This window comes from Balaenoptera borealis (assembly GCF_965194805.1).
Source record: "Balaenoptera borealis genome assembly, chromosome: 4".
Classification (NCBI taxonomy): Eukaryota; Metazoa; Chordata; class Mammalia; order Artiodactyla; family Balaenopteridae; genus Balaenoptera; species Balaenoptera borealis.
The window spans coordinates 131,934,189-131,956,693 of NC_138861.1; the positions used below are offsets into that span (position 1 = coordinate 131,934,189).

The 22,505-nt window shown below is 42.6% G+C and overlaps 1 protein-coding gene and 1 pseudogene across 2 annotated transcripts in view; both read left to right on the forward strand.

Annotated features, from left to right (window-relative positions):
• FGF2 (fibroblast growth factor 2) overlaps window positions 1–22,505 on the forward strand; it is a gene marked incomplete at its 3' end in the record, with an annotated part of 55,286 nt that overhangs the window by 3,309 nt on the left and 29,472 nt on the right. The gene's annotated exons all lie outside the window — the stretch shown is intronic.
• LOC309627806 (succinate dehydrogenase cytochrome b560 subunit, mitochondrial pseudogene) lies at window positions 7,030–21,931 on the forward strand (annotated as a pseudogene). The gene has a single exon. The product of its transcript is annotated as a succinate dehydrogenase cytochrome b560 subunit, mitochondrial pseudogene (transcript).

The window sequence follows — 22,505 nt, forward strand, 5'->3', positions numbered from 1 at the left end:
ACCCTAAAATCTGTCATTGGAGATTTATTCCTTTGGCGTTAACACTTTTTTCCCGGACGTTTCTAAAATGCAAATACAGTCTGCTCCCCGTACCCGAGGGTTCCCCATCTGCGGAGATGAGGGTCAGCAGTGCTACGCCACGTTCCTCGAGGGACTTGAGGCTCCACGGTTGTTGGTACCTGCGTGGGGTCCTGGAACCGGCCCCCCACGGATACCGAGGGAGGAGGGTCCCTCTGGAAGGAAGAGTTCAGCAGCGTTCGGATTTTACCGTTTAGCGTGGATTAAATTGCACGTGCAGTTTCTTCCCCAAAACCTGACCAGGAGATCTGGAGCTGGCGGAGCTGGGGGGCGGGGAGCTGTGAAGGCTGTGGCATGAATGTGGGGCGCTGCTTAGGGGTGGGGGCCGTAGCTCAGGTTCTGGAGAGGACACGGGGCGCGGGGCGGACGGCGGCAGAAAGGAAGGGATCAGACGCCTGGACGCCCCGTGTTTCCAACTTCTCAGTGTTGCTGAAGATCACCTGTGCTTCTCACCTGGGTTCTCTCTTGAATTGCTTTCACAAGTTGCCTTTGAAAAGGCAACTTTCCTGCACTTTTCTTATAATCCTGGAATAACCTGTGTTTGACACGAGAGTCTTGCTAAAAAGCAAGATAAAAACAAAGGCGGAGCCTGTGCTTCCCCCCACGTGCGCGCCGCACCCCCACCACCTTCCCTTCGGCGTCCTGGATGTTTTCACAGGCCCCTTCCAAATGCCCATGGGAATGGGTAACGTTAAGTGTACGCTCTAAAGTAGTGAACCACGTGAAAACATTCAGAAGAGAACATTTTATCCCAAGCAGCACGTACAACATGTGGTGGAGTATAGTAAGGGCAAAGTATGCTGCTTGTGTGCATTTTAGCATCAAATTTATTCCAGATGCTCTTATTTTGGAAAAAATGAAGGTAGTTAGAAGCGCTGGATCAACCCTTGGGCCTCTCCTAGGAGGGCTTCTCCCGGGAGGTGACTGCCTGCTTGCCCCACTTCTCGGCTTCCAAGCTCCGGAGGACACTGAGCCTTGGAGAGACTGAGGGACCCGTCCACCCCCATGCGGAGCAGGGATGGGATTCCAGTCTGTGTGACGCCCGTGCCCTGTGCCGTGGCACATATTCCATGCAACCCCTCATCGTTAAAAACATGAACTTGCGAAATTCAAAGGGAGGCTTCAGACCTTTTCTTTCACAGATGTTTAAGATATTCTGGGGTGGGAAGAGTTTTTTGTTGTTGTTGTTTTTGTTTGTTTTTTAAAGGAAGTTTGTATAGTGTAGTAGTGATCTGGCTAGATTCTGTGAGTGGATTATTCTCTGTTCATGATTTACGCACTTTGAGAAAATGCTGGCATCTTAAGGTAGGAACCATGACTTCTCCATATAAATAAACATCATAAGAGGTTTGTACCTTTCACTCTGGGAATTCTCACTAAATGTCAGCTGCTGATGAGAACATTCTGTGTGGACCATCCTGTGGAATAACTCCTCCTGGACCACATGCTGTATAAAGCACGGTCGAGGTTTATAGTTCTCTTGGTGCAGTTAACACATACGTTTAGACACTTGGTCCGTCTTTTAATGAAGATGAGTATATGTAACAAAAGTATATTTGGAAAATATTTTGGAATCTTAAAAGCTGGCTATTAGCATTTTTAAGGGTAATCTATAAAAAGATAAATCATTTCTCAGGATAATTAGTTTAAAGCTCTCATTATGAATCCTGTTTTCTTTAAAAAGCACCTAAGATTTTTACCATGTACTGTGTGATATAAAATTCCTCGGGTATGCTGTGCATTGTTTGTTCATTCTTTCTTTTGTGGCCAATACCCTAGAATGCTGTACGCTCTTCTACTTCATCTCCTTTTCTCTTTTTAACTCTGGATTCTGCACCTGGTATTCTACTTAAATCATTCTGGGCCCCAGCAGTCTTCCAGTTCAATCACATGGACTTAGCCAATTTGTCACCCTACTTCTGACACTAGACACCATTGTCTGCCTCTGTCTTCCCGAGAATTCCTTGGCTTCTGTGACACCACATCAACCTGGTTTCCTCTCACCCATCCGACTGTCTTTTCCTCTGGTTTCTCCTTCTTTCGGTCTTTTGCTGTAATATTCCCCAAGGCTCTGTTTTGGCGCTCTACCCGTCTTTCTGTGTACTCATGGTCCTTCAGCAGATCAATTATAGTCTTTGTCTCTGATTTCCCATCTCTGTGTTAGTACCGTGTTTCTCACTGCCCGACGGACAGATGCACTGCCACAGCCTCAACTCAACCCACGTAAAACAGACCATCACACTGTTTTCTCCAACTAGCACCCTTCCTACCAAATTTGTTTGTAGTGAAATTATCCTTCTCGTCTCCAAAGCTAGACGCCTTGGAGTCTTCCCTACCTCAGTGACTTTTCTTTGCCTTGTCTCCGTTCCCCTGTCCTTTATTTACCTACAACCATCGTCTCCCCGACTTTCCCTCTCAAATATGGCCCACCTGCTCAGTCTTGTTTCCCACTCTCTGCCATCCACACCCCCCGGCGCTGCCAGTGCCCTGTGCTTTCACTGTAGTCTCTCACCTGACAGACGCATCACTATTACAGTGATGGGCTTTTCCACTTGTGAGCCTTGCTTTTGGAAAATCCTTCTTTTTCTTATCAATCCTTCTCTCACGCCCTCCTCCCACTCCCACCTTTCTCTGGGAAGATCTTTTATGAGTCAGCTCAGTGGTCTTCTCCTTTGTGAAACTTTCCCCTGCCTTCGCAGGGAAAATTAATTGTTTCCATCTCTGCATTTCCTGTAGTACTTGGTACGTATTCTCCTGCGGACTTCATGATTTTTGTTGTAGTTGTGGATGTGTTTGTCTGCTGCACTGGGACTGAGCTCTGTCCTCTCTGTGGAGAGTGTGTGTTAAGTTCAACACGTACCCAGCAGATGAGCCACGTCTTCTCACTTCCTTTCTGATCGTCTTCTCACATCCTTCTTCTTCGCTTAGCCTTTAATTGGCCGTTAATCCTCTCACCTTACCCCAGTCCTACGCGTGGGTCAGGCCCCATTTCTTTCCTACCGCCCTGTACCTGTCTTTCCTCTCCTGCATGCTATCTAAAAATTCTCTCTAATAACGTGATATGTTTTAACTTCACGTCCCTCAATTTTACTGGAAATTTCTAGTCGGCAAGGATTTTTAAAAATTCAAATGACATTACCTAGCAGTCCTTTACTCTTTTCTACTCTGAGGTCTGAGACTGCATTTACTCACCCCAGGATCCCCTTGACTCCACTGCTCAGTGAATGACCAGGCTGAGGCCCACTGAAGAAGTTCAATCTGTATTGTTGAGTGAGCTAGAACTTTAAATAAATAAGCATACACACTTCAGCACGAGGCGCGTAAAACGGATAAATTGAATGTAGCATCACTCTAGTTCCTTCTGCAGTGACACCTTTCACATTATTCGAAGGAAGCAATAAAGGCAAAACACAATCATTTGTTAGGATTCATTTTTATTGTGGAAGATTTTCTTTTCAGCTATTGAATAACATAACATTTCTAGCCAATTCCAGAACTAGTTATAACCCGCTAATTAAAAAATACAGGTCTGAGAATTCATACTTGAATCACATACTTTAATCCTTAAATCTCTCTCTCTCAAGTCTAAAACCTGTGAATCATTTTATAAAGTAGGATTAAGAACTGTCTGGTACCATTGTTAGTATCTGCTTTGGCTGTGAGGAAATGACACAAATAGTTTCATCCTAATATTCATTCAGATTTATGAGCCAGTATTCATCACAACAATCATAAAACTCTTAAAAGGATAGAAACTGTGTGACAAAGTGAGTCATAGTCTTTGTGATGTGATGTCTGCAAGGGTGGGTGGGAGAGATTGCTGAATGACCAGTCTCATTCTACTGCTTTCTGAGCTGAATCATTTTATAAAGAGAAAACAATTCATAGGTTTACAGCTGGTCATAACATAAATAGGAAATGGAAGAGTAACAGAGTCAAATAATACCTCCTTTTAAAAAATTACTTTTTGAAATATAACACTTGATGAACAGTGTTTGTTTTGAATTAGAAATGAAATTATTTACTGCCTAATAACATATATATTTTAGTTTAACACCTGCTATATGTCTTCTTTATATATTTTCATTTTTTCTATTAATTATGTTTCTTTTCCCATCTTTTTATTTTTTTTAAAATTTTTGTATTCTCTCGTGTCATTTGACCTTTCCCTTCTTAGCTGTTTCTACCTTTGGCTTGTTTGACAAGTGTGTGTGTGTGTTTATGTAGGGGCAGGTGTCATTATTCACTGGTTGGATGACTACTTGAATTGGATGGGGACTCGAGAAGAAGGTCCTTTCATCTTGGAAATTCTGATTCTGGGATGGTATAATCTTGGATTTTGCATGGTTGGTCCTCTTTTGTTACTTTTTATCTTACTAGAATCAGAAATTTGGAGAGCCTCTCTCTGAGTCAAATTTAATCTTTAAATGTAAGATTGATTAATCTTATCTCCTTATCTTCTTTGAGGCAAAGCATTTGTCAAAACAATTATGTGAAAAGAGAAATATTCTATTTTGAGTGTGTTTCTTAGTTTTAGAAGTTCTTCTTACATACTTATATTTATACATTACTCTAAATGCAACAGCTTAGTAATGGGAATGTAGTGCAAGTAAAATTGGGAAGCCAATCTTGCTAACTGGTTTAGTAGAGCACAGTAGTATATGAAGAAGGCATACACAACAAGTGTTAGATTAAAAAATAATGAATTACATCAACACCTTCAGCTGTGACCAGGTGGGGAAAGTGAGACACAGACTGTTTTGGAGGCAGGGTATTAAAGCATGAGGGGTTGATGGGATCTGTCCAGCCTTAGCCAGACACCTAGGGAGATTACCATAATGACTAGGGAAAGTCCCTGTACCTTCGTAGAGGAAGGACCAGTTGTTTGACCTTCACCTCTGTATTCCTTGGATCTTATTATTTACTGAGTGTTTTTTCAATGAATGAATGAAATTCTTGAGAACATGCTCTATGTCAGCTTTATGAACAATATGTTTAATCTTATTACAATCTTCTGAAACAAGTATCATTTTCATTTTACAGATAAGAGTAGGGTTTTTGCTGTTGGCTCTTCAAAACATGATCTCTTTGTTTGTGACAAGAAGTAATTAATTGTGCCTTCCATACTTCTTAGTGTTTAGAATACAGTTCATGGCCAGAATTCTAGATGGATGGTGTAGCAGAAATTTGAACAGAATTAGTGATTTAAAAAAATTATTTAAACTCTTCCCAGAGCCTTTACCCTGTCTAGCGAAGTTAGCCTCTGTCATCTTTTCTCCCACCCCTTGCTTTATTGCATTCTTTTTTGTTTAGAAAGTATTTCTGTCATGATTTATTATGAAACAGCTCTTTAATATTTAGGGGTTGTTTTCTGAAGCACTCAAAGATTTTGAAATGGCATATTTAATTTAAAAAGTAAAATAGAAAGAGTAGGACGTAATTAAGGATAAATACTGTATAAGAATGGAATGAACCTCAAAGATGGAGTCTGGAAGATTAAGATGCAGAATAAGCTAAAGCATGCAGAAAATGCAAAGAGAATAACTAAAAGGATGTTTAAAAGTTACAGTTAGGCCCTTTCAAGGAAATTCAAGATAGGCTCACTCTTTAAGGACATGTGGTGTAAGATTTAAAAAGCAACCAAAAGAAAAAATGCAGGTGTACTTGGACCTATTTTATTTTAATCTTCTTCACCAAGTGAGATTTTCAGTCAACCAATAATTGTTTGGATGTCTAGTATGTGAGGAAATAAAGACCAAGACAAGACAAAAAGATACGAAGAAAGTGCTTAGCCAGACACATGTAGAAATGTGTCTAAAATGAAAAATGAAGCTCCTCTTTCCTTGGAATCACTTGCCTCCCTTTTTTGACTTCCCTGTATTTTAAAATATAAAATATATTTTAAAAAATTTCTTGTCAACCACGCCCATCTCTTGGAGTAAATTTCTACTCTTCATTTTCCTCAGTCCTCACATCCCTTTCTCAGGCCCTGTGCATTTCGGTTCTGCAGTGTCTTTAACACTCACGCTGGCCTCTGCATTGTTGCCACAGCTGCTCTAGTTCTGTCCCTGACTGTTGCCAATGGCTTCTAGCCTGTCCCATCTGTGTAAGTTTGCTAGGGCTGCCATAACAAAATACTGTGGACTGAGGGGCTCAAACAACAGAAATTAATTTTCCCGTAGTTGTGAAGCCTAGAAGTCCGAGATTAAAGTGTCTGCAGGTTTGGTCTTTCTGAGGCTTCTTGGCTCACAGACAGCTGCCTTCTTGCTGCCCTTTCACGTGGTCATCTCTCTTTGCACACATACAAACCTCCTCTTCTTGGTTCACATTTGGTTAGGGCCCACCCTAATGGGCTCATTTTAATTTAATCACCTCTTCAGAGGCCCTATCTCCAAATAGTCATTTTCTGAGGTACTGGGGCCTAGGGCTTCAACATATGAGTTTGGGGCAGCGGGGGGTGGGAGATAATTCAGCCCATAACACATCTAATCAACTGGATATTGTTCTTCGGCAGAGTAATCTTTCCAGAGAGCAGCTCCGATCTTGTTATTCCTCTCCTCAGAAAAACATGGACTCGAAACAGTCCAGTCCCCTGGTACACACATTGCTTACAGATGTGGGCACTGTTAAAAGTCTATGAGGGGGCTTCCTTTGGTGGCGCAGTGGTTGAGAATCTGCCTGCCAATGCAGGGGACACGGGTTCGAGCCCTGGTCTGGGAGGATCCCACATGCCGCGGAGCAACTGGGCCCGTGAGCCACAATTGCTGAGCCTGCGTGTCTGGAGCCTGTGCTCCGCAACAAGAGAGTCTGCGATAGTGAGAGGCCCGCGCACCGCGATGAAGAGTGGCCCCCACTTGCCGCAACTGGAGAAGGCCCTCGTGCAGAGGCGAAGACCCAATGCAGCCATAAATAAATAAATAAATTTAAAAAATTAAAAAAAAAAAAAAAAGTCTATGAGAATGATAGAGAATAGGAAAGTTATCAGCAGATGAGTGGTTGTCTTATATATCAAAAAGTGGGAGAAAGCTATTTTCCGGAAACTCTATATAGGTAGTAAGCTTGAGGTAGTTCCTTGAAAAAAAAAATTCCAAGAGGCTTGAGAATACTGAGAAAAGAAAATAACACAGAAAGTAGTAAATAGGGTAATATATAATGGGAGAGTAGTAACATACATAGGCTTGATATGTTCATTTCAGTGGAATATCAGACCAAACTTCTCATAATAACCTTCTACAAAAGAAATACATTTTCTTTGGGAGAGAGTCTAGAGTTTTTCATGTTTGGGTTTCTAAGGCCCGGCTAAGGACTGTATCACTTTTAATGAGCTGGAAGTATGCTCTCCCTCTGAAAGGTAAAAAATTAAAGATAAATTGGTGATATGAATTTATTATCATAATCTAAAAGTATTCTTAATAGACAGCTGACTCTGTTTTCTAATTACCACCCAAAAGTGAAGCTTTAGATTCTTATTCTAATTCAAGGTTATAATTTTTGCTGGACCTTCCACCCAACTTTTAACGGCAGTGTAGCTCACATCCCCATACAGCAGGAGAATTCATTTAGTGATTTACACGTATGTTTTGCAGCTCAACTAATTTTTCTTGGAAGGCATTGCAGGAAGTTACATTACTCAAAAAGTAGATAGTCTTTGAGTGTTTTAATGAGATTAGGGGGAAAAAAAACCGGTTGGGATATCTATTTGGTTATACCTATGTTGAATATTTTCCAGACTTAAATTATTTTTGGCCGTGCTTAATGATGTAGGACTGTGGAGCCTTTGTGTTGTAGAATTCTGGAGACTCTTGGCCTTGCCCGTGGTATCACCTCCAGAGGTGATTGGGTGTTCCTTGTAGGCACCTCTGATTTTCTAGAAGGAGCCTGATGCTCACCATGGCTGACGGTTAAAGCACATGGTTCTTTACAATTCAGCCCAGAGAGCAGCACTTTTTTAAGGTCCTGCTGTGGGAAATAATATTTATGGAGGCCTGACTCAAGGATCTATAGTACATCTTTCCTCCGGGTTGTGGATTTTAACATGGGTGGTCCATGGACAAGCTTCAGGTTTCCATAATCTCCTGAAAATAGATGCAACATATTATGTCAGGGTGTTGTTTCTGAGGAGAAGATACATAGCATTTTATCAGGTTCTCAAAAAGTTGTCCATGGTCCAAAATATGTTAAGGATACTACCACTAATAACTAAGGTATATCTTCTAATTAACCTGACCGTCAGCGAGAGAACCAATTTGAATGTGTTGGTGTGAGACTGTAGTTTATGGTAAACGATTTTCAAGAGTCACATCTCTCTGAGACTGGTGTCTGTGTTAATTCTAAGAAATATGTAAAGCTGCTGTTTATCTCATTACATAGTGTCCCCTCTGAGGACTCCTGAGAGAAATTTCTCTGTGGTAACCATGTCAGGACTAGTTATGCTTCTCCTTAGTGGCCAGTTTGTTCTAACCTTATGGACTCTGGGAAACTTGTTATGGCTACTGGCTTCTAGAAAGCCGAATATGTGGTGTGCTTCTAGCAAGTATAGTAATCTCAGTCCTGGCTTCACCAATTTTTAACTTATTTTCTATTTGCCTTATTTAAAAGCAATTTTTAAAGTTTTTGTTTGTTTGGTTTTGGTCTTGGTATATTGTCAATATCTTTGTAACTCATCTTAAATGTTAAGTTGTACCTCAATAAAAATAATATACTTTTTGATTTGCCATTTTAACCACAGAATTTCTACTATATTGTCATATATAGCATTGGGTGCTGGGGATTTAAAGTCAGATAATGTAGGCACCTACCACCTGAAACTAACACAATATTTTAAGTCAATTAAAATTGAATTAAAAATATTTTAATTCAATTAAAAAAATGTAGGCCTCTGCCCCTTAAGGTGTATATTGTCTGGTAGGACAAGAAAGAGATGTTAAGTCAGTAAGGACACTGAAATGTTACGGCTGCTTTGCTTGTGTTGTGTCCTGGGGGAAGAGTGAAGTCATATTAAGGAGGACGGTGATTCTACAGGGAAGTCAGAAAAGGCTTCAAACAGGAGGGACTGCTGGCCTGGGTGTTGGGAGGCAGCTAGATGTTTGCCCGGCAGCTGACTGTTATCTAATTGCTACCAAAAAGTGATGCTTTAGGTCCTTATTCTAAACAGAGTTAACAGTTTTTGCTAGACCCTCTATACCACTTTTAACAGCAGGATGGCTAACATTCCCATACAGCAGCAGAATTCATTTGGTTATTTATATATGTTTTGCAACTCAACTAATTTTTCTTGGAAGGCACATAAGGGCATGAAGGCCAAGGAAGCAACTCCAGGTTTGGTATGCTCTGGGAACTGCAAACATTTTGGCATGACTAGAGTGTAGGGTTATAGTAAGCGGTAAGGCCAGTCACGTAGGAAGGGCCCGGATTCTTTTTTTTTTCTTTTTTAAATTGAAGTATAGTTGAGTTACAAAGTTGTGTTAGCTTCTGGTGTACAGCAAATGATTCAGTTGTACATACACATATAGCTATTTCTTTTTGGATTCTTTTCCCGTACAGGTTATTACAGAACATTGGGTATCATTCCCTGTGCTGTGTATCCTTGCTGTTTATCCACTCTCTACATAAGAGTTTGCATCTGCTAGTCCCAGACTCTCATTCCAACCTCCCCTCGCTCCTCCTCCCCCTTAACAACCACAAGTCTGATCTTTATGTCTGTGAGTCTGTTTCTGTTTCATAGATAAGTTCATTTGTGTCATATATTAGATTCCACATATGAATGATATCATATGGTATTTGTCTTTCTGACTTTGCTTAGTATGATGATCTCTGGGTCCATTCATGCAGCTGCAAATGGCATTATTTCATTTTTTATGGCTGAGTAGTATTCCATTTTATATGTATACCACATCTTCTTTATCCATTCATCTGTTGATGGACATTTAGGTTGTTTCCATGTCTTGGCTATTGTAAATAGTGCTGCTATGAACACAGGGGTGCATGTATCTTTTCGAATTATAGTTTTGTCCTGATATATGGAAGGGCCTGGATTGTGATGGGCTCTGTAAGCCATGCTAACAATTTGGTCTTTATCCTCAAGGCAGTGGGGAGTCAGTGAAAGAGTTTAATCATAAGAATAAGAATATCAGATTTGGGCTTTTGTAAAATCACTCAGGCAGGTGTGTGGGATGGATCGAAGGGTATAAGGCTGGGAGTAGGGAGGAGAGTTAGGAAATTTATTGTGGTAGTCCAATTGAGAAATGTAGATCTCTTACACCATTGCCGGGCACATCATAAGTGAGGTACATGCATTAGAATAGAAGGGTCTCCATTTTGTTGAGAGAAAAAAGGAAATTATTGGACTTCTGTCCAGGCCAGAACCCAAGATGGCTGTGCTCTTGTTGAGACATATTGGCCGTCATTGCCTCTGTGCCCACCTTGGTCCTCAGCTCTGTATCAGAAATGCTGTTCCTTTGGAAACCACAGCCAAAGAAGAGATGGAGAGGTTCTGGAATAACAACAGTGGTTCAGAGCACCCTTTGTCTCCGTATCGCTATCTGTAGCTGGTCTCTTCCCATGGTGATGTCCATTTGCCACCACGGCACTGGTATTGCCTTGAGTGCAGGGGTTTCTCTTTTTGCTTGTCGGCCCTTTTGATCCCTGGGAGCTTTGAGTCTCATTTGGAACTTGTGAAGTCCCTGTGTTTGGGGCCAGCACTGATCCACACAGCCAAATTTGCACTCATCTTCCTTCTCATGTGTCACACCTGGAATGGGGTCCGACTCCTGATGTGGGATCAAGAAAGGGCCTGACAGTTCCCCAGCTATACCAGTCTGGAGTGCTTGTCTGGGTTCTTGCTGTGTTGTCCTCTGTAGGGCTGGCAGCCCTGTGAAGAGCCGGAGTTCCCAGCAGCATCTTCCTGCAGATTATTACATTGACCTGTCTTCCTGCTTGTCACTCGTATCTTCCGCCAGGGCAAAGTTCTCCTGATTTGTTTAGACCCTTTTGTGCTTGCAGATCCCCTTGGAGCTCAGCAGTAGAGGACCTTATAGAACCATAGTAGTGGAAAAGGGTCCAGTTTTCCCCTTATTTATTTCTAAAGGTGGAATGACTGCAATAACTCCCTTTTCCTGACTGTAGCTTGCAGCCTACTCTGAGCCTGGGAGCGCTCAGTCTTTCTTCATATTAGGCCTTGCTTTGTGCTGAGGGTCAGCTTTTGGCTCCTTCTTCCTGAGACAGTGGAAACAATGCCAGCTCTGTGGCCTCTGCCATGGGGACTGAGAGTGGGGCTTTGGGTCCCACTGCCTGTGGGTTGCTGGCTTAAAGGACAATTCTGTTCATTGGTCAGAGCCCAGGGTCTTTAGCACCAACACAGTGTGACTGAAAGAAGAGAGGGGTGGTGGAGGGGAATTAGCCTGTCCCGGCTAGAGGCAGATAAAGAGAGTGAGTTGGCTCTTGGAGCAGGTGCTTTGGGGAGAAGATATATAGCTTTTGATGCAAGAGGAAGATCCAGAAAATTATCATTGAACCTATTAATGGTTATTTCTTTTTCTTGCATTTACAGAAAAACCAAGCCTCTTATTGTCATGTTTTCTAAACCAAATTCATGTGACAGCTTCTTCTGAAACTGAATTAAAAAGATCATTTTGTCTTTGGAAACAAAAAGGAAATTATTGGAATAACACACAAAAATTACCCCATTTATAAAAATGCACACACACAAAAGAACTATATACTTATGGAGTAAATAGGTAGGCTAAGAGCTGAAAGGATGTATATCAAACTGCTAACTCGTGCTTATAACTTTGGAGAGGGGATTGAGAGAGAAGAAATGAAGGGGAATCTTTACTTCTTTATCTATGTATTTGGAAAATTTTAACAATTACATATCCACATATTATTTATATAAAGACTTCTGAGAAGGATGAATGGGAGTGAGGGAGCGGAGACAGATGGTGGATACTATTCTCTGGGGTGTGTGAATATGAAGGGACAGAGAGAGATGAGATGGTAACCAAGAGGTTTCTGTCTTGGGAGGGTGGAGCTATGGGTGGGGTCTTTGGCCATCCGTCACACGGCTGGACGCAGCACCCTAGTTGACTGATTGTTGGTGAGCAGTGCCCAGGCCTACACCTGCCCGCTAGAAGGAACCCACTTCTCACTCCTTCATCCATTCTTTGGCTTATTTCCTCTTAAGCCCCACTCAGATGCACGGCCTTGGTCGTTATCAGTAAAACTGCTTTACATTGCTTTGGGAAATGGTGCTTAATTAGTACTAATTATTTCTAATTCACTGTACATTCTAAGTCAAAGCATACCAAAAATCTAAATCTAAACGTATTCTGCACAATATAGTTTACTTTTTTAAGGTGCATCATAACCGTGTTCTTTGGGAAAGTCCTATACTGGTGCAACAGTGGGCTGGAAGAGACATGAAGGGACTGGATCAGATCACAGAGGGATGGAGTAAGTTTAATGGAAGCAAGGAGACTCTGGGAAGGGAGGAGACCAGCGCGGGTGCAGCTTGGACTGACCCTGTGGGCGGGGTTTGGCGTCCGAGCAGCAGTGCTCACGGAAGGTCAGCCTGACTTTGGAGTCTCATCACAGAGGCTAGCCCTGCTGCTGAGGATGTTGCCTTGGGCAACAGCTAAACAGCTGCTCATCTCCTGACGACCTAGCAATTCAACTTGTAGGAGGACTGAGTCAGTCAGGGTTCTCCAGAGAAACAGAACCACTAGGAGATACAGATGAGATAGAGAGAGTAGGAGAGGGAGGGGGGAGGGGGAAGGAGGGATTTATTTTAAGAAATTGATGCATGTGATTATGGAAGCTGGAAACCTGTTAGGCTGGAGACGCAGAGGAGAGCCAGTGTTGTGGTTCAAGTTCAGAAGGCCGTCTGCTGGCAGAATTCCTTCTTGCTCAGGGAAGGTCAGTCTTTTGTTCTACTAGGCCTTCAGGTGATTGGATGAGGCCACCCACATTATGGGGGACAGTCCACTTTATTCAAAGTCCACCACTTCAAATATAAACCTCATCCAAAAACACCCCTCACAGAAGCATCCATAATAATGTTTGACCAAATATCTGCGCACCATGGCCCAGCCAAGTTGACACATGACATTAACCATCGCAGGGCCCTTGTTGGCATAAATCCTAGACTGGCCTAAGTGTTCAACCCTGGCTTGGATAGGACCCCTTTATTCACAGTGATATCCCGAGGACGTGGGGCGAAGGGTTCCTGAGAGAGGCACGAGGCTGGCCTCCTATTCATGCTGAGATCATTTCGCTTTGGTCCCCACTGAGACCCCAAGGAGGCTCCACCTTCCATGACTGGTGCTTGCCAGGGAACATGGAGGCTAGCTTCTTTCTCCTCCCCCTCCTCTCCCTCCTCTCCTTCCTCTCCTCCCTTTTCCTCTTCTAAATTGAGATATAATTGACATACAGCATTGTACTAGTTTTAGTTATACAACATAATGATTTGATATATGTATATATTATGAACTGATCACCACAGTAAGTTTAGTTAACATCTATCATCTCACATAGATACAGATTTTTTTTTCTTATGATGAGCACTTTTAAGATCTACCCTTCTAGCAACTTTTAATGATACAGCACAATATTGTTAACTATGGTCACCGTGCTATACATTACATCCCCAGGACTTAATTATCTTATAATTTGAAGTTTGTGCCTTTAGACCTCCTTTACCCATTTTGTCCACCTTCCCAGCCCCCTGCCTCGGCAGTTGATTAATCAATCTGTTCTCTGTATCTAAGAGGTTTTTTTTAAGATTCCACATATAAATGGTATCATACAGCATACATCTTTGTCTGACTTATTTCACTTAGCATAATGCCCTTAAGATCCATCCATGTTGTCACAAATGGCAGAATTTCCTTCTTTTTTATGGCTGAATAATATTCGTGTGTGTGTGTGTGTGTATTTCACGTTTTCTTTATCCATTCATCCATCAATGATGGACACAAGTGGTTTCCATGTCTTGGCTATTGTAAACAATGCTGCAGTGAACATGGGTGCAGATTTTCTTTTTGAGTTAGTGATTTTGTTTTCTTTGTATAAATACCCACAAGTGGAATTGTTGGATCATATGGTAGTTTAATTTTCTGAGGAACCTCTGTACTGTTTTTCATTAGCTTTTGTCTTCTGGTTCTCTTTTCCTTCCCCCAACATATGTGAGTTAGTTTTGCTTCCTTAGGATTTCTGAAAACAAGAATAATGATCCTATTCCAGAAGAAAGGATATTATTAAAATCAACAAACAAAAAAGGATTCCCAGCAAGATCAGAGTAATACTTACACGTGGAGATGTTTGAGGCTGTCGCCTGTGGTCACAGGTAGCATTACTGCTGTCCCTGGTCCCTGTCAGCTGCCATCTGCCCCAAAGGCTCCCCTGCTCGTCCCTCATCACAGAAGTGAACTGGGCCTCAGATGCCTGTTTCTGAGGACCAGACAGCAGAGGGCAGTTCAGGCTGCAGTCTGATTGGGTAGAAGAGGTGTTCGTTTTTTTTTTAAGTCATATTCTAGTCTGTGATTGGAAACGTCTGTTGCTTCTGTCTTACATCATCCTCAAACCAGCATTGATTAGAAGCAGGGGTGTCAGCATAACTAGAGGCACTTCTGTTGTCAGTTGTCTGAGCCTCATGAGAGGTCCAAGATGACATAGAAGTAAGGGAAGGGGGAGATCAGATGTCTTTCTACTTCTCAGACTACATCACTGGCACTACTGGGAGAGAGCAGGGGATGTGAGGGACTTTGATGAGGTGCTGGGCCAAGAGAAGGGGAGTTTTTCCATGTACTGCCGTCTCCCTTACCTGCACCCTGGACTGTTGGGTCTCCTTGACTGGGCCTCTTTGTTTATTTATGTCCTCAGGGGCAAGGTCCCTCCCCACTGTGAAGCTAAAAGGTCATGCCAGACAACACCACCAGATACACAGAGATTTCAGCGTGCCGATTTTGTAGCAAAATGGCACAAAATGACAAACCCTCTTTGGTGGCTTAGTTGCTGTTTAAAAAAAAAAAAAGAGAAAGAAAAGACAAATGTGTTCCACTAAATGATGAGCTTAGCTTGGCCAGCGCAGTGTGAGTGAATATGTTTTAGGTATGGAAACATTGAGGGACCTTAGGTCTGCGATCTTCAGTTTTTCTTTGAAGCAGGAGGCAGTGTTATCTCCAGGAGGGAGGTGTGGCTGTGGGCTGGGCCTGTCGAGCCAGCTCTAAGTCTTACGGCTGGGCTGCCGTAGGGAATGGGAGAGGACGGAGACCGGGATGTGCCTGTGGTCGCTCGCTGATGGCTCCCTTGAGGCTGGAGACCCACATTCATAATAACACCAGTCTGGCTGGTTGTGTCACTTCTGGGGACGTTTCCTCTGTGTAGGTTCAACAGCGCAAGTGCAGGAGTGGAGAAGCCCAGATGGCTATATTGATCCAAAAATTGGAGCTTAGCTTGCAGAAGTGCGAGAAAGAAAAAGCAGGAGAACTGAATTATGCCCCGCAGAGTTCAGAGTGATAAGGAGGGAAGCCCAAGAGGCTACGGACAGGTAGATAACTGAACCAGGCTCCACCATTTAAGTCAAAGCGACTGAAGAACCAGCCGAAGGAAATGAGGTTATCCCATGTCAGAGTTTGAGATGAAGCCGCTCTCGAATGATGGCGTGGCCATGAGAGTGGTGAATGCAGGTTGCTAGACTCGATAAGCCAAGGATCTCGGAGGCTCGATTGTTGGTGGGTCTTCTGCATGAACAGTGCCATCTCTCTAGATGATGGCAAGGGATGCGGGGTGCCTAATTCCAAGGTCTTCAGTGAGTGACAGTGACAGTCAGTGGGTAGCACTGACAAGGAGGAAGAGAGGGTATGGACCTTGAAGGATGAAAGACTTTAGTATGGTGGTGGGAAATTTATATTGTAGATGCCGTTGCAGGAAGCCAGAAAACAGCTGCATATGCTAAGAGGGAAGAGGCCTGATTCCAGTGGAAAATGGCTGTTTGGAAGAATTGGCTGGACCCCAGTGTGTTAAGCTCCCAGTGGTGTTGCAATGGCCCGTGATGACCAGCAGCCCTTAGGATTTGAGTGTTGCAAGGGGGAGAGGTCTGGGTGGGGTAAGGAAAACATCTTTTGGTCAAAGTGACTGTTTCCTATTTTTAAAAACATCGGTGTTGGGACAGGTGATCTGCAAAGCACCTTCCTGGTTTAAAAGTTCTTTCCATGAATCTGAAAAAATGCAAATCAGGAGTTTGATCCCTTGTATTGTCCAGCTGGGAGAATATGTCTAGATTCTGAATAATCTTTTCTTCATGTGAAAATCACCGTTCCCATAGAGATAGAAAGTAGAATACTTTAGAAATTCTTGCGGGGTGGGGGAAGATAATTACAGTAAAAGGTATGAGTTGAACAAAGTGAGCTATATTTTGTGTCTGGTCTTGGAACAGTTTACTTGGGAGGGCGACTCCCTTCCATGCCTGAGATAAGAGGTTTCAATTCAGAGCATCTCAAGAAGAATCACTTTCTGTGCCTAAAGCCTTTCCTATTCCTCTAAAAATAATGTTGAGATAATGGTGGATGCCTTTATAGATGTCTGATTTTTTTTTCTCTTCTTAGTAACTGCATATATCTTTTGGAGGAAGCAGAAAGGATAAATTAAATCAGGGAAGCAGACAGGGCAAGGGAGGTAGAAAGTGAAGAGGGAAAGGAAGAAAGAGAAGAAAAACAAACACACACCCAGGAATATGCAAGAGAAGATTTAGGCTGAAACAGACTTTCATATTCAAAACTCCTGAGTAATTAGTTGTGTGGGCTCTTGGCATTCTCTTCAGAGAGGTATTCCAGCTCTGGGAAGGAGAAAGGAGCAAAAGAAAACCAAATGATGACTTTCCATGGCACAGAGAAAGGAAATACATTCAATAATTATGATTTTAGGCTCCTTTTTTGGAATCGAAGTGTGAGTACTAGACCCAGATGCTATTTGCTTTGCTATTTGTGTACTTTTGTGACTTTTTTTTTTAACTTTATAAACTATAGCAATTAACTCTTTGTCTTTTTATTATGAGGAATAAGAAGACATAGTATAAGAAGATTTTCTTTGGGGAGAAAAATTCCCTTACTTCTTGGTATTTTTCTCCATTCGCCGGTTTTCCCCCTACCCTCTCCATCATCACACAACTCATTGCTTGGAACAAGGCACAATTTCAGCGTTATTTCAACCAGCTATTCCTTGAAGAATGGCAGATGAGAAAACAATAGAGTGACATGCTTCTCAGGGCAGTTTGGCTCTGCAGCCAGCAGAGAGAGGAGGGTTAGGACCGCTGACTTTTGACCCTGGGTCCTTAGGTGATCTTGGGCAAAGCAATCCACCAACCTGAGACTCTGCTTCCTTATCTTGAACTGAAAAGTCTGCACTAGATGATTTCCAAGGGCCAAGCGCTAAGGATTTTTGACTCAAATTCTGCTGGAGGGTTTTGACAGTCAGTTTTGGTGAAGGGCTGATAATATCATCAGAAATAGGCATGGCCAAAGGAAAAGAGTGTGAGCCCAGAAAAGAGGGCACTTCGTGTCAGGCGTGCCCCTGGAGATGGCCAGTGATGATCTTAAAGCAAAAGACGCATGGGGTCACCCAGTGACTGTACACGTGGCTGTAGGGGACACCTGCTCTTATCAGAGTTAAGTGCAGAGGGAGAACGACAACAGGAGCTGGCTTTCTAAATAGGGGCTAGATTTGATTCACTCCCTAACTAGACTGTGTTGAACAGCTATTCTTGAAATTAGAGAAAAATGCAAAACTGTAATCAAGTCGTTGTTCTTTCTGCCCTGGTCCAACCCCCGGCCCCCTCTCCCCTTTATTTTCACTCCTCTGTTAAGGTCATTCTTGTCTTTCACATTTGTGCAGGCAACAGGTAGACCTGGGTTTAGGTCTCAGCTGTGCCTTTCTAGTTGTGGGATCTTGGGTGAAGTTTCTTCATTTCTTTAAATACCAGTTTCCTCATCTGCCAAGCAGGGATGCTAGCTAATAATAGCTACCGTGTTAATAATGTTGTATTAATATGTCAGATAGTAAGCCCTTAATGAATGTTAGCTGTGACTGCTGTTTACTGTTCCTAAAGCTCCCTTTTATAGACTTATATCTCGTCTGCCCTCCTGTGTTTGAGATATCTATTGCTGTGTAACAAACATCTCAAAATTTAATGGCCTAAAATTACCATTTTATTATTTCTCATGATTCTGTGTATTGACTGTAGTTCAGCTGGATGGTTCTTCTGCTAGCATAGTTTGAGATTTCTCGTGCAGCTGCAGTCAAATGGTGGCTGGAACAGGAATACCTAAAATGGCTTTACTTACATGTCTGGTGCCTTGGCCAGGGTAACTGAAATCCCAGTGATTTGTTCCTTTCTCCACGCGGTCTCTCCATGAGACTAGCTTGGGCTTCTTTACATAGAGGCTGGATCACAAGACCAGAACTCCAATCTGTAAGCACTGTTCACGTCATGTTTGCTAATGTCCCATTGACTAAATTCAGGCAACATGGCCCGAGACTAGAGTCAATATGGGAGGGGCTACACAAGGTATGACTATCAAGAGGTGTGGTTCATTGGAGCCACCAAAATAAGTCTCTACCACATCCAGTTTCCAAACCCCTACTGTCTGGAAAACAACTTCACTTGGATGTCACTCTGTAAGCTTGAACGTAACTAATTCACTTCCAATCAAATAAGCAATTCATTGTTCTTCTTGATGAGCAGGAAGCTGGTGCTGGATCATAAACTGGATATCCTCATCTTGTCAACTTTCTTCCCAAATTATTCCATCATTTTTCCTTATTTCCAAGTTGAAAACCTAAACATAACTTTTTCCCCCTTCTTGTTTTTGTTTTTTACCAAAATCCAGACTTCATGAAACCCTGGCATTTATTCCTTTGTTCTCTGTCCTCACTGCCACTTTCAAAGGTCTGTATCCTTATTACCTTACACGTGTATGGCTGCCATAACCTTTTAGTTAGGTTTTCTTTAAACACCGCTTTCGGTCTGATGCCTTTCTTTTCAAGAACCTGCAGTATATTTGTTGTTCTTACTGCATTAAATCTAACATGTTGCATTAAACCTGCTTTTTTTCCCAAGGCCCTTATTTATTGGACCCTACTCCATTAATACAACTCTTTTTTCCGCTATTGTATGTCATCTACCCTTCAGAGTCAGTGAGTGAGGAGGGAGGGTACTTCAAGTGGAAGAGTTTCAGTCCATCTACATTATAAATATCTTTGAACACAGAGGGGAATGGAGGAGGTAATGTGGAGGCAGAGCAAAAATCCTGAAGATAAAATGTAACATGGAAGGGAGTTTATCGTTGCTATTTGTGTTTTTGAGAATTAGGTAGGAGGAAAAGGGGGAAATCAGATATTTCAGGGGGTTGGAAATTAGATCCGTTTTAATGGAATTCCTTAAGTTGAAAAAAAATCTTGAACTGTCTCGTTCATTTCACTACTCCTGGCTCAGTTGGGTTTTACATCCACATAGTCTGGTTTTATTGTTATCAGTGGTGCCGGGTGTTATGTTCTAATGTGCTTGGCGCACACGGAGTGCCTCGTAAATGTTTGTTGGATGGAGAACATAAGCAAAACTTAAAGTTAGACTTTTTATTAACTAAAATGGACAACATCAACAAAGTCTAAAAGGATGTATGTTCTCTTATATTGAATGGAGAGAGATGCAGAAGGCAGTTCCATGAATTATCTTCACCATTAAAAATAGACATTTGTTCAGCACTCAGTACCTGTGCTCTAGACGCTGACCAAGGCGGGGATGAGTGGGGCTTACTTAGCTAGTTACACGGCACAATGAGAGCACCTGTTTCTTCTGTAGATGGAGCGTATAAAACATGTTAGGAACATGGGAAGAGAAACCTATTACATTTTTTATTTTTTAGATCCATAAACCTTTTGGATCAGATAAAAATTAAAAAATTGGACATTGAAAGAATAACTTCCTGTTCATATGAGGGAACAACATTATAAAGTGATAAACATAGAGAGGCATTAACCTGAGGAAGTTGAACAAGCATATTCAGTTAATCCCTGACATTAATTTGATACTGTTCACTTCCATTCCAGAGGCGTCGTATTTTTGTGAAACCAGCGATAGTATTTAACCTCAGTAATCGAGATATCGTGTACGGAAATGGCAAACATACTGGAAGAATCTCTCCCACTCCGCCAACTTTCAGCCACAGTTTCAAATACCCTATTTCAAAGAACTTAACTCCAGAGGAGTCCACTTAATTTTATTAACGTGGACTTCGAGGCAGCTGCATTCTTTGGGGTGGAGCCATGCTCTTCTTTTACTGTGACCCTGTTATTCCTTTAAAGTTATTCCTTTAACTTCTCAGCACAGCCGAAGAAGGGGCCCTGTTTCTTCCTGCAGACTTTCAGGCAGAGGAGCCGTTTCCAGCTTCCTCCCGAGTCCACCCAGCTGTGTGCTGCAGGGGAGAGCTTTCCTTGGGAGGGCCTCCTCGGAAGTTTTGGAGATGGGCCTTGAGCTCTTGGCTGCAATCAGGGTTTTCCAAAGTGGAGGCCGCAGTAAAGCTCGTCATGGACTGAGGGATGTGCCGCCCAGGCTATTTTCATGAGGGTCAAATAAAACTCTCTTGTCTTAAGCCTGCTTTGAAAGGTGTTTTCCTAATGATTTTACCAGTCAAACAGAATGACTGTGTGGAGAGTGCAGTTAAATAGCTGGAACGCTCTGGGCAGCTTCCCTTCTCCACCCTGTGGCCCTGCTTGCCTTTCCCCCGAAGCTCCTCCTTTCCCAGGCACACACTTGCTGCTCTGTTTTCTGTTCTGGAGCTGCCTGAATTGTGTGATTTTTGAGGATGAATGTGAACTCCTCAATCCAGAAAGAAGTGCCAGGAACACAAACAGCTAATTGGCATTCACCCCTAGGGCAGGCGCATGACCAGCCAAGCTGGTTGCATTATCTCCATGGGGCACTTAGCTTTGAGAGAGACCTCAGCTCTCTCAAATCATCCAAGAAGCATTTCCAAAAGGTAGAAAGAATCGCCAAGAAAAGGCTGTAATCAGGAGGTGCTCTATCTCTTGGGTATGTTGGATTGGTTGCAGAAATAGTTGCTTGAGGTGGTTTATCTTTTTGCTGTTACTCTCTATCTGAGCTTCTTGTGATTTCAGGGCACTCTGGCTAGGTTAATAGCCTTTGAAACAGGGATTTCAGATTGGTGATCCACAAGCCAAATTCCAGTGACAACTGTGTGTGTGTGTGTGTGTGTGTGTGTGTGTGCACATGTACGCACGTGCAAACACCTGGCTGGTACTGAGTAGTGGCTGCCCCATCAGTTGGGAGTGAAATATGTTCTATGGTTTATCATGGTCCCCACTATCCCCTGCTCCTCCTAATCTTACCACCAAGGTGCTTCTCTCTTGTCTGTTACTCACATGGCCCCTGTAGGCCTTTGAGTTTGCTACCCTGCTTTTAGTACAAGTATTTTCAGTGTTCCTTGAATGCTGAAATCTTCACTCTGAGACAAACCAAAGGAGTTAACAAGGACTTTTCAAGAATTGATTTGTGGGCTTCCCTGGTGGCACAATGGTTAAGAATCTGCCTGCCAATGCAGGGGACACGGGTTCGAGCCCTGGTCTGGGAAGATCCCACATGCCGCGGAGCAGCTGGGCCCGTGAGCCACAACTACTGAGCCTGCGTGTCTGGAGCCTGTGCCCCGCAACAACAGAGGCCGTGATAGTGAGAGGCCCGCGCACCGCGATGAAGAGTGGCTCCCGCTCGCCGCAACTAGAGAAAGCCCTTGCACAGAAACGAAGACCCAACAAAGCCATAAATAAATAAATTAAAAAAAAAAAAAGACTTACTGCCTGTTAAAAAAAATAAAATAAAATAAAAATTGTTAAAAAAAAAGAATTGATTTGTATTATAGAACTAAAATTTAGAAACATCAACTGTTATTTTTCAGTGAAAATATTTTTCAGCCTATAGCAGGGCTGCCCCTGACTGAAGGTCTGTCTGACTTTGAACAATTTGGTCCATATTAGGCTGTTGACTTCCTCAGGGGCCCGTCTGCCGCTGGTCTCCTCAGACAAGAGAGCAGCAATTCTGAAACCTGGTGCTTCCGCCTCCAGCTTCGGAAGGCCTCTGCTGGAAGACGTCTTCTCATAAGTAGCACAGATGCCGGCCCCAGGAGCCGGTGCACATCCTGTTTGTTCAGTAACATCATAGGAAATATGAAGAAATGCGAAGTGACCACATGTTCTGGGGTCACCAGAGCAGTTCTCAGCGTTCTTTTACTGATTAAAAATGTAAAGCTCTATAACATTCAGCTATCTGAGGCATACAAAATCTTTCTGTCTTGTCTTTATATAACCTTTACATAACCTCCTTCCACCACCTAACTTTTTAATATGGCCACAAACAGGTAGCA